Below are 9,367 nucleotides of genomic sequence, written 5' to 3'. Positions count from 1 at the left end.
CCTGGTACATCCAACGAGTGCCAGAGCTGGTGTAGTAAAATTCGATCTTAGTCCTATATTGAAGCTTTGCCTGTTCGGAGGGCATAGCAGGATTTCTTATAAGCATCCTAATTCTTAGACCAGAGTAAATTCTTGTATTCAGTTGATAAGTCGCTTTGAGGGCTGCCCTACACAATCCTCTTGAACACATCTGATTGTACATCAGACAGAACTGTTCAAAACTGGACAGCCATCACTGTAGACATTCAGACCAGCAGTTCATGGTTCGAGCAGCATCACGTCAGCAGTGTCCTTTTGGTGGGTAGCATCTTTTGGTGGGTAGCATTGTCTTCTTTAGACATGCAAATGTATGTAGGTAACACCTTTCCTCCAAGCTAGAAAGGAGAGCTCCATTCTTTTGTAAGAGTAAACTAATTAACATGTTTATCTGATTGTTCAATAGCAACTTCAGAGGTGATGTTATCAGTCATAAATATAAAAGATACAGTATTTCTAAATAAAACCTACTCCTCCCTTGAGAAAATGCCTTGGAAATGGCAATTTTGTAATTGTAAAACTCTGGAATTTTAAACTGAAAAGATAAATAACACATTTAGGTCTAGCCTACATTGGCCTTGACCAGATGCACTACACAGGAAAACACACTATTCTTTGTGTTAACAGGAGCCATTACACTTTGGATATGTCAAAGAAAGCCCATTCACAAAATTAACCTACAGCCATCACAAATGGATATAAAAATTGAGTTGCAAAGGAAGAAATGATTAACACATCATTGTCAAATAATCAACATCTTAAATCTACTTTATTGTAACGACGACGCTGGGAGACGGGAAGCCAGTGCAGGTAGTGAGTTAAATAAATGTAATAGAACAAAGAAAGACAAGTGTAGCGCATGTCATGGAACATTATTACTGCCTGGGGAATAGACTTAGGGGAGGTAATGAGAGGAGAAATGGAGTCCAGGTGAGCCTAATCATGGAGGAGCAGGTGTGCTTAAGGATGTTGCCAGGACCGGTCGTTAGTAAACCGGCGACGCTGGAGGGGAGACGTGACAGGAACCACCGGCCTGAGAAGGGAGACATAAAAGGTCAGATGCGGTAGTCTCTGGGGAGCTGTAATCTATAAGTCACCTCATTGACCCTCCGGAGAATCTTAAACTGTCCCACAAACCGGGGGCTCAACTTCTTGCAGGGTAGGCGGAGTGGTAGGTTCCTGGTAGAGAGCCAAACATGATCACCAAGATGGAACACGGGAGTCGGTCTCCCTGCTTCTTCTGATGGTGGACGGCGCACTGGAGTCTCATGTGTGCGTCGCTCCACACTTCTGCACGCCTGAACCACTCATCCACCGCGGGAGCTTCGGTCTGGCCTGGGGTCTATGGAGCCAGGGCCGGCTGATACCCCACTGGTAGGGAGTCAGCCCGGTGGAGGAGTGATGTAACAAATTCTGGGCATACTCCACCCATGGAAGGAATCAGGCCCACTCCCCCTGCCAGTCCTATCAGTGTCTCCTGAACCTCCCCAGCACCTGGTTCATCCTCTCCACCTGCCTGTTTGACTGAGGCCTATACCCAGAAGTGAGGCTGACCGTGACCCTGAGCTTCTCCATAAAGGCTCTCCATACCCTAGATGTGAATTGGGGGCCATGGTTGGAGACAATGTCCTTCGGAAGGCCATAATGCTGGAAGCAACCTGGAGAGCAGTAGGGAGACCAGAGGGATGAAACAAAATTCTGTCCACAACCACCAGAATGGTGGTGAAACCGTCAGAGGGGAGATCGGTAACAAAAGTCAATGGACAGATGAGACCAGGGACGCTGAGGCACAGGAAGGGGAAGGAGTTTCCCCGCTGGAGCGTGCCTGGAGACTTTGTTTGGGCACACAGAACAGGAGTTGATGTAGAGTGTAACGTCCTGCGGCAAGGTTTGGACACCAAATTTTTTGGAGAGCAATTGTATAGTACGGGTGATCCCAGGATGTCCAGTGACGACAGCTGTGTGTGCCCAGGTCAACAGTCGCTCCCTTATCCCAGTGGCAACGTAGATGCGCTCAGGTAGTGGGAGCGGGTTTCCTCTCCAGAGCCTGGCGAATGTCCACATCTACGTCCCAGAGCACAGGGGCTATGACAAGAGGAACACAGGTCCTCTGGCATTCGGGTGACCAGTCTGATTCTCATCCTCGGCCATGAGGGTGGGGTTATGGCGTTGGAGCCATGGGAGGCCAAGGAGGATCTTGTGAGCTGGTGCACTAGTGATGAAGGGGATGTTTTCCTGATGAATGGAATCCACGGTGAGTGGTGTGTGATGGTTCCGGATCCTAGTGGCCGATTATCAAGGACTTGAACCTGAAACGGAGAGGAGAGCGGGTATGAGGGGATGCTCAGAGGCGGCAAAGGTCTAGTCAAAAAAGGTTTCCCACGGCACCGGAATCCACTGTCGCTGTAGAAACAGTACATGAGGGACAGCCAGCTAGTGTGAGCGACACTCAAAAGGGTTTAGCAGAAACTGATGAAGATGGGAAAATCACGTGACCATCCCCCTCATGGATTCCGGGTTGGGATGTACCAAACACTGCTGAAGCCCCCCTTGACCACAACAGAGACAGAGCCTCAGCTGTTTCTGCGTCGCTCCGCGTGGAGGCGTGTGACCCTACCTCCATAGGTTCAGGCTCTGCTACAGAGTGTTAACTGAGGGAGAGAAGCGATGTGGGTACCAACGCTCCCGAAGTAGGTTATCTAACCGGATGGCCATCGATGAGCGCCAAGGAGAGCTTGTCGTCACGTCATGCCAGTTCCGTTTGGACCTCCTCGCGCAGTCCTCTTCTGAATAGCGTTAGCGTATGGAGTGCCGGCTCATTCCATCGACTGGATGCTGCGACAGTCCGGAAGGTGAGCGTGTACTCGGCAGCGGTCTGGTCATACTGCCCTAGTTGGAGTAGGCGCTCACCCCCCTCTCTGTCCAGTGGATGATAAAAAGAAATACCTCTGAACCCCTCATACAAAGCCAGCGCCTCCTCTCCCAGACAGCCGTAGCCCACTCCAACGCACGCCCGCCCAGTCAGCAGAGAAATAACCGTGGCAACCTTTGACCTCACTGTGGTGGAGGCTCCCATCTGATGCGCAGAATAGAGGGAGCACTGGAGAAGGAAGCCACGGCATTTAGATGGGGTTCCATCATATTTATCCAGAAGGGACAAACGGGCATCGCTGACCTCGGCAGACTGCTGAATAGACTGATGTGCTGGCTTGCTGGGTCGACTGGTGGCAGAGTATCCTCCGCTAGTGGAAGGCAACGCCTTGCAGGCATGTTCAAGATGTTGAAGACTGCAAAGAACCTCATCCATAGCCATCCCCAGTTGCGTCGGCTGGTCGTGGTGCTTACGAAGTAGGTTTCCCTGTTCGTCGACCGTCTGGGAGAGGTCCTCATTTCCTGCTGCTTCCATTTGTTGAGGCTGTGTTCTGTAACGATGACGCTGGGAGACGGAAAGCAAGTGCAGGTAGTGAGTTTAATAATAACCTTAACAGAGCGCAATACAGGACACAAGTGTAGCGTACGGACATGGAACAACATTAATACTGCCTGGGGAATAGACCTAAGGCAGTGCCAGATATAGGGGAGGTAATGAGAGAGGCAATGGAGTCCAGGTGAGACTAATCATGAGGAGCAGGTGCGCGTAATGATTGATGCCAGGTGCACGTAATGATGGTTGCCAGGACCGGTGGTTAGTAAACGCCAGAGGGGAGGAGCGAGAGTAGACGTGACACCTATGTTACACCTAGAATCGAGATGGTTGGCCCCTCCTTAAATCCCAACATCTCTGCATCTTATGACCGCTTCTGTGACAAGAGTTACAAAACCTAACTGAATAGTTGGTTCTACTCTGTGGGCCTGAAGGCTGCCTAATGTGCAGGAGGATTCCCTCTTCCTAGGTTCCAACAGCGCCTGACCCAGTCTGGTCTTATAGACTATACGTAACATAGTAAATGTAAATCCGGGACACTCAGATTAGTATGATATGTTTGTTATGGTTACATAAGACAGATGGTTACTTAAGGTTAAAACGAAAGTTGGGTGGCTGGTTGTGATTGATGGGTGAGTGTATAACATGAATGTCTAGCAACTCAAAGGTTATGAGTTTTTCGAATCTCTTCATGAACAACTTTAGCATTTTAGCTAATTAACTACTTACTACTTTTTAGCTACTTTGCAACTACTTAGCATGTTAGCTAACCCTTCCCCTAACCCCTTAACCTAACCTAAACCCTTTTAGCTAACCATTCCCCTAACCTTAACCCTTTAGCCTAACTCCTAATCTTAACTCCTAACCCCTAGCCTAGCTAACGTTAGCCAGCTAGCTAATGTTAGCATTAGCCATCTAGCTAACATTAGCCATAACCAATTGGAATTCATAACATATTGTATGTTTTGCAAATTCGTAACATATCATACAAATTGTAATTCATAACATATCATACGACATGGATGATGGACATCTGCAAATGAATACATACCATACGAAACGTAACATATAATACTAAATGCAGTGTCTCGGATTTACATAAAGAATAATACGAAATGCTCTGAGACCAGGTTGTTGCTTTGTTCAGGGCTAGTTACCTGCGTAAATTGTCGATGCCCAACAAGGTAAGAATTATGCTCCAAGTTTACTACATGCTCATTCAACAGGTATGCGGCTAGCAGTCCAACAAAAATACTCAAGTACGCGTCTCCCTGCCCAAAGGGATAGCACCGATTAGTATTGACTTGAGCAATGAGACCAGAGAGTATGCCCAGGTTAGCCTCCTCAAGCCTGGGTTAGACATATCCTCTCCTAGGGGTTTAATCATAGGATGAGTGAGTCCAGTGATTTCAATTCAAGGAAAACTGACACCAGACATCTGGTTGCTATGGATTCACCCAGGATGAAGGAACATTTTGTAACTACAAGCCAAGTTTTCAGGCAGAGAAACGTTATCATTTAGCAGTGGTTGTTCAGCCCCTAGAGCAGGGATCATCTACTAGATTCATCCGCGGGCTGATTTTTTTTTTCTTGAGCGGATGGTCGGGGGGCCAGAACATAATGAATAAATAAGGCCTGAGAGTGTGTGGTACAGTGCATTGGGAAAGTATTCAGACCCTTTCACGTTGTCCACATTTTGTTATGTTACGGAAATAACACATTTACATAAGTATTCAGACCCTTTACACAGTACTTTGTTGAAGCACCTTTGGCAGCGATTACAGCCCCGTGTTTTCTTGGGTATGACGCTACAAGTGTGGCGTACACCTGTATTTGGGGACTTTCTGTCATTCTTCTCTGCAGATCTTCTAAAGCTCTGTCAGGTTGGATGGGGAGCGTAGCTGCACAGCTATTTTCAGGTCTCCAGAGATGTTAGATCGGGTTCAAGTCCGGGGTCTGGCTGGGCCACTCAAGGACATTCAGACACTCCTGCATTGTCTTGGCTGTGTGCTTAGGGTCGTTGTCCTGTTGGAAGTTGAACCTTGGAAGGTGACGCTTAGCATTTAGGCCAAAGAGTTTAATATTGGTTTCATCAGACCAGAGAATCTTGTTTCTCATGGTCTGAGAGTCCTTAGGTGCCTTTTGGCAAATTCCAAGCAGGCTGTCGTGCTTTTTACTAAGGAGTGGTTTCCGTCTGGATCCCACAGAGGAACTCTGGATCTCTGTCAGTGACCATCGGGTTCTCGGTCACCTCCCTGACCAAGGACCTTCTCCCCGATTGCTCAGTTTGGCCGGTCGACCAGCTCTAGGAAGAGTCTTGGTGGTTAATAACTTCTTCCATTTAAGAATGATGGAGGTCACTGTGTTCTTGTGGACCTTCAATGCTACAGAAACGTTTTGGTACCCGTCTCCAAATCTATGCCTCGACACAATCCTATCTCGGAGCTCTACAGACAATTCTTTCGGCTTCATGGCTTGGTTTTTGCTCTGACATGCACTGTCAACTGTGGGACCTTTATATAGACAAGTGTGTGCCTTTCCAAGTCATGTCCAATCAATGGAATTGACCACAGGTGGACTCCAATCAAGTTGTAGAAACATCTAAAGGATGGTCAATAGAAACATGATGCACCTGAGCTCAATTGTGAGTCTCTTAGCAAAGGGTCTGAATATTTATGTTTTTTATTTGAATACATTTGCAAACATTTCTAAAAACCGGTTTTTCGCTTTGTCATTATGGGGTATTGTGTGTAGAGGACAAAAATGTATTTAATCAATTTTAGATTAAGGCTGTAATGTTACAAAATGTTTAAAAAGTGAAGAGGTCTGAATACTTTCTGAATGCACTGTATATGGCCAAGATACAATGGCTAAGGGCTGTTCTTATGCACAACACAACGGTGGAGTGCCTGGATACAGCCCTTAAACGAGGTATATTGGCCATATACCACAACCCCAGAGGTGCCTTATTGCTATTATAAACTGGTTACCAATGTAATTAGAGCAGTAAAAATACATGGTGTGTCATACCTGTGGTATACCACGGCTGTCAGCCAATCAGCATTCAGGGCTCGAACCACCCAGTTTATAATTACAAATAATTTGTAGACTGCAAATTGACTGCAATAAGCCCAAACAGATATGTTTGACTAAAACATAATAATTTCAAACCTTATATTTTATATGATCACGTGTCTATCTATTATGCATGGGGATACTTGGGAACAGATTTCTTTAATTAAAATCACTTGGAGCTAATTTCCTGGTGTTTTTACACTTTAATGTCCAACAATAAAAAGAAAATGAAAAAGCCTGACCAATCTGAAGATGAGAAGTAAGGCCCACATGGTTTTAACCGTGTTTCCAGAAGCACTAATCCCCCAACAACCACATATGCTGCATTTATCCTGCTCAACAGGTCACCCTCGCAAAAAGCATCTTCCCTAGTTGATAAGGGTCCAATTAAAACACATGACTAGAAATAATTGTTTGGGTTAATAATAATACTCCAATAATAGTTATATACAAATATATTATTGATAAATGTGACTATGGGGAGGGGACAGTTCCATCCTCATTCTCCTCACCTCATGGACTTGCGTACGGGGCCAGAGATGAGCTTGACGTAGAACTTGGGGAACCAGCCCCGCTGGCCCTGCACCTCACCGAACCACCACATGTCCTGCTGCTCCAGCACTGTGATCACGTCGCTCTTGTTGAAATTGAGGTGGTTGTCCTTCTTGGCCCGCCACGGGTACAGAGCCTGGGCCTGCAAACCCTCCACCTTCTCCCCCTGAGAGAGGGAGGGGAAACAGGGAGAAAGAAATGGGGAGTGGGAGAGGAAGAGTGTGAGAAAGAGGAAGAGATGTATTATAGAATCTCTATGTGCAGTTTATAAGTCCTGCTCTTCATTCATCTGACAGTACAACCACACTGCTTCAGGTAGAGTCAATATCATTCACCTGCTAGGCCTAGTTGACATGTTCCTGTGCTCCTCAGTGTGGTCTAAACTGAGATTGTTACAATCAAATGTATTATTATTACTATTATTTGACTGATATGTGTACTTTGTATTTAATGTGCATTTTTGTATGTTGCAGGGCTCATTTGTAAAAGAGACCTGGGTCTCATTGTGACTCCCTGCATAAATATAAATACAATATATATATATATATATATATATATATATATATATATATATATATATATATATATATATATATATATATATATATAAAATGACTGTACCTGTCCCAGGACGGGAGATGGAGAGGAACCAGTGAGGGTGGCGGGGGTGAAGGCAGAGCGCTGGCGCAGCTGGCCCCCGGGCCCGGCACTGGGCACAGAGAGAGACGGCTGGGTGGGCCAAGCGTCCCAGCCCTCTCCAGCTCAGTCTTCTCCACAGAGCTGGTGGACGACCATCTGAGCAGAGAGAGGAACACACAGTTTACCAACTCAAACTCAGATTTCTCTTCAATGAATAACTTGGTGTATGTAAGACTACGACTGAAAAACACTTGTATTGCATTGTATTATATTGCATTATATTGTATTCTTGTATTCTTGTATACACTGCTCAAAAAAATAAAGGGAACACTTAAACAACACATCCTAGATCTGAATGAAAGAAATAATCTTATTAAATACTTTTTTCTTTACATAGTTGAATGTGCTGACAACAAAATCACACAAAAATAATCAATGGAAATCCAATTTATCAACCCATGGAGGTCTGGATTTGGAGTCACACTCAAAATTAAAGTGGAAAACCACACTACAGGCTGATCCAACTTTGATGTAATGTCCTTAAAACAAGTCAAAATGAGGCTCAGTAGTGTGTGTGGCCTCCACGTGCCTGTATGACCTCCCTACAACGCCTGGGCATGCTCCTGATGAGGTGGCGGATGGTCTCCTGAGGGATCGCCTCCCAGACCTGGACTAAAGCATCCGCCAACTCCTGGACAGTCTGTGGTGCAACGTGGCGTTGGTGGATGGAGCGAGACATGATGTCCCAGATGTGCTCAATTGGATTCAGGTCTGGGGAACGGGCGGGCCAGTCCATAGCATCAATGCCTTCCTCTTGCAGGAACTGCTGACACACTCCAGCCACATGAGGTCTAGCATTGTCTTGCATTAGGAGGAACCCAGGGCCAACAGCACCAGCATATGGTCTCACAAGGGGTCTGAGGATCTCATCTCGGTACCTAATGGCAGTCAAGCTACCTCTGGCGAGCACATGGAGGGCTGTGTGGCCCCCCAAAGAAATGCCACCCCACACCATGACTGACCCACTGCCAAACCGGTCATGCAGGAGGATGTTGCAGGCAGCAGAACGTTTTCCACGGTGTCTCCAGACTCTGTCACGTCTGTCACATGCTCAGTGTGAACCTGCTTTCATCTGTGAAGAGCACAGGGCGCCAGTTGCGAATTTGCCAATCTTGGTGTTCTCTGGCAAATGCCAAACGTCCTGCACGGTGTTGGGCTGTAAGCACAACCCCCACCTGTGGACGTCGGGCCCTCATACCACCCTCATGGAGTCTGTTTCTGACCGTTTGAGCAGACACATGCACATTTGTGGCCTGCTGGAGGTCATTTTGCAGGGCTCTGGCAGTGCTCCTCCTGCTCCTCCTTGCACAAAGGCGGAGGTAGCAGTCCTGCTGCTGGGTTGTGGCCCTCCATTTATTGTCAATCAGTGTTGCTTCCTAAGTGGACAGTTTGATTTCACAGAATTGTGATTGACTTGGAGTTACATTGTGTTGTTTAAGTGTTCCCTTTATTTTTTGGAGCAGTATATATTGTCTTCTTGTGGCTCAGTTGGTAGAGCATGGTGTTTGCCACACCAGCATGGTGTGTGCAATGCCAGGGTTGTGGGTTTGATTCCCACGAGGGGTCAGTACAACAAAAAAA

Source organism: Salmo salar, chromosome 11, assembly GCF_965601325.2.
Source record: "Salmo salar chromosome 11, fSalSal1, whole genome shotgun sequence".
Lineage (NCBI taxonomy): Eukaryota > Metazoa > Chordata > Actinopteri > Salmoniformes > Salmonidae > Salmo > Salmo salar.
Note: the sequence above shows the minus strand (reverse complement) of the source record.